This window comes from Python bivittatus, unplaced genomic scaffold, assembly GCF_059951505.1.
Source record: "Python bivittatus isolate LINGU-HERP-01145 unplaced genomic scaffold, Pbiv_v1 ctg000220_np1212, whole genome shotgun sequence".
Classification (NCBI taxonomy): Eukaryota; Metazoa; Chordata; class Lepidosauria; order Squamata; family Pythonidae; genus Python; species Python bivittatus.
Genome location: NW_028277048.1, coordinates 4,788,091 through 4,791,958, shown reverse-complemented (window position 1 = coordinate 4,791,958; position 3,868 = coordinate 4,788,091).

Below are 3,868 nucleotides of genomic sequence, written 5' to 3'. Positions count from 1 at the left end.
CAAGATTCTCGGGGGCCTGATTGGTCGCCCCCATCATGTGATCCCAAAATGGACGTACTCAAAGTTCTACTCCGCATGCGCAAACCGTCGCCGTCCTTCCAGGCTTTCTCCGGTTCCAAGAAGTAGGAAAGTGTAGAATCGTGCGCTGCTGCAGTTTTTTTCGATGCTCTCGTTTGCAAACAGAACGAGTTTTATGTATTGTCGAAGGCTTTCACGGCCGGCATACGATGGCTGGTGTGGGTCTTCCGGGCTGTGTGGCCGTGTTCTTGAAGTTTTGTTTCCTAACGTTTCGCCAGCACCTGTGACCGGCATCTTCAGAGTGCAGGAGCACAGACAGGAGCAGTTCTCTCTGTGCCCAGGGTGATGTGACCCTTTTTGTGGGTATTTATTTCGCTGGCGAAACGTTAGGAAACAGAACTTCAAGAACACGGCCACACAGCCCGGAAGACCCACGCCAGCCATAGAACGAGTTTTCCCACGATGGCTTCTGACACAAAGGATGTAGCTGATCTTCACTTCACTAGAGACGATAAAAGCCTTAATCTTGAAAAGGAGTAGAATCTATAGCCATTTTCAATTTTTTTCCGAAGTTCAGATTATTGTGTCAGTTGAACATTTTCATACTTCTGCTTCCTACCAATAGCATTTACGCATGCGCTTAACCGCTTGTTTTCTCCTCCCTCCTCCAGGAGAATGGGTCTATCTCTATTCGTGCGCATGCGCCTACTATTCTCACCTCCCCCCCCCGGCGAATGGGTCTTTTTGAAAGGAAGGGGAAAGGTGTGCTGTGACCTTGAACAGACGCCAGAGGGCGCCACTTCGCCCAATCACCTTCTGTGGGCGGATCTGCTGTCTAAATCTTGCACAGCGCCAAAAAGAAGGGACAGTTTTGCATACGTTTTGCATATCCCCAGGTATGTGTATAGATGCCAAATTAGAAATAATCCCGGTAACCCAGTGTGCCTTTATCATAGGAGGAAAGGGTGTGATCAGGTGATATGTGTGCCTGCTCAGTTTTATAGTCCAGGTACTTTTAAAAAAATCCATAACTTGAAATAACATATGTCCATAGTAAATAGTGTAGGGTATCCTCCAATTACAGCATATGCTGAACGCTAATATCCTCCATCTTGCTGTTTGGATGGGGAGCTCTTCAGCAAGAGGGCACCTTCGAACTGAGCTTATTCTCGTGCAAAGTATTGTATATGGGCACTTTACTTGGCACTTTTAGAACAGAATAATAACTTTATTGTCATTCCACTATACACTATACACCAAGTGCATAATAAAATGAAATTCCATTGCAGTTGGCTCACAACTACAATCATACACTAAAATACAATTGAGATACCATAGTTACTATAAAATATACATTCTACACACATTTGACTTTAAACATTCAAACATCTAATTTTGCAAACATTTTATCTTTACAGCAAATATTTATTCAGTAATGAAATTATTGGTCAAAATTAAAGGCCAATCACTTTGAGGAGCCTAGTATAAAACTGTAGTATGGTTTCCTCTCACACACATATTGTACTGTAATCCTATTTACTATTTTATGAGTCATTAAATATATCTATTTTAATTACAATTCTCCCTGAGCCAGACTGTAAAAGATGTCTGATGGAGTGTTCATTAGCTTCTTTTAGTTCCCATTATTTGAGCCCTATATTTTTTTGACCACCTGATTTTTTTTATACTTAACCAGACCTGGCAGTATGATGGGGTTCTGTGTGCTGTGCAATTTTTGAAAACATCTCATACAGGCTGATGTTGCGTATTGCTCCTAACCTGTTCAGCTGAAGATTTAGCAGCTGCATTTGGACATCAGCAACACTTGGTTAGCGTTAATCAAGAGCATGTTGTTTGAACCCAGTCAGCCCAGTTAGCTAGCGATTCAGTGCATTCTGCAACATCAGAAAAGTTGGTAGCTAGATTAAGCACATTTGGGCAAAGGCAGCCACAGTGATTTTCTGCAGTGATTCAGAAAAGTGAAGCCCAGACTCCTCTCCCAAGCAAAAGTTCCCATTGCTTTTTCTATTACAACAATCACGTTGAGCAGTTGGATCTCTGGCCACTGTCGCCCCTCATGCTCTCAGGTGTGACCTTGTCGCAGATAGTCCCTGCAATAAGGTACTCTAATAATAGTTACAATAGTTACAAGCAACAACAGATCCTGCAATTAACCCAATTCCAAATCCATCTCCCATTTATATTCTGGAAAGATTATGGACAAGTAACATGATTCACACATAGGAGTTATTCACCCATGTATTTTCCAATTTATACTACGAGGCCCTTCAACAAGCCAGATAGGACAACCTCCAGGCAAAAGACATTTATGGAAGCAATGCTGGCAACCAAAAATATAATATTCTAAAAACCAGAGAGGAAGGTTTCAGCCCCCCTAGGATACTTTGCCAGTCACGTTAAAGAAGCTGACCTTAGTTTAGTCTGCCTTTGAAGCTGCCTTTAGTCAGCTTCAAAGGCAGACTTAACTAAAAAACTGTCAAAATTTTAAAAGTTCAGTTCTATCTTTGGAGGCTTGAAGTGGAGAAAGGGTTCTTTTCACTCTGTATGATTTCATTAGCTTACTGAATGCTAGATGTTCTGGGTTGTCAGCAACAACTCTTTTCTAAATGGCTGTTGTCAAGAATGGGATGGTGACTGTCCTGTACTTTGTGAATTTCATTTCCTTCTGATTTCACAGATATTTGCAAAAACCACAAAGTAGGGGCAAGGACAAGGGCCAATAATACAAACAATAGCAAATAGAGTGATTTAAAGAAAGCTCTAAATCCAAAAGAAAAAGGGGAAGATGTGATACATGACAGAAGGGGAGAAACAGAAAAGGAAGATATCTGAGGCCACAGAGTAGGAAGAGACCAGCAATATTCTTGTCAGAGGAGGAGGAAATAAAGTAGATGAATTACAACTGGAGGGCAAACCCAAATGAAAGAGCTTATTACAGTCTACTCTAAAATGAATAAAGTAGCAGAGAAGCATTCATTTGGCATTGCATTTGTGTTTCAGTGCTACCCAGTGCAATTTCTTGTACTGATTTGTGTCTGTTTTTTCCAGGTTGGCCACTAATTTTTTTTATCAGGGGTCTCCATGAGACCCAGTCTGACTTGTTTGGGGATCAAATCATCTTCAGCTGCAGAGTCTTTGAAACTAAAACAATTACTTGTCTGCTTAATATTTGTTCTTTGGGGGTCATAATCTCAAGCAGGAAAGGGTCTGAGAATTCATCTGTATTCCCATGCAAGAGGCAAGAAACCTGATCACCTGGAAAGAAATGGTCTTAAGTTCACCCTTCCTTAGACCAAAGGCTGCAGTACAAAATGCTCTAAATAAAAGCTGTCCCCCAAACCTTTTGTTTTTGGGTGGTGGGGTTTTGGTTTTGTTTCTCTGATTGTTTGTTTTGTGAGGAGGAGTCCATAGGGCCACCAAATTTTAGTGAGGAAATTGCAAAAAAGGAGGGTGAGCTTCCCCACCATTTTTTAGATGGGCAACCCTATTGTCTGAGTCCGAAAATAGACTTTAATACATTTTTTAAAGTAATATCCCCCAAATACCATTCCCTCCAAAAATAAATAAAGGAAACCTCCCCTATGATGATTAATCAATTCTGCATCATAGCCTCACTTCCTTCAGATAACTGGCCCAGGTAATATGGGCCCCTGCCCTCTCCCCACAATTAAATATTGGCCCTAGCCTTGAAAAGATTAGTCCCTTTTAGAAGATCTTCCTCCCTGCTCTTGGAAGCCATTCCTCAGGAAATATCATTTAAAAAGGGCAAAGAGAGGAAGAATAATTCTGCTGGGGTCATTGTCATATCTGGACAAGGTTACAGTTTTAA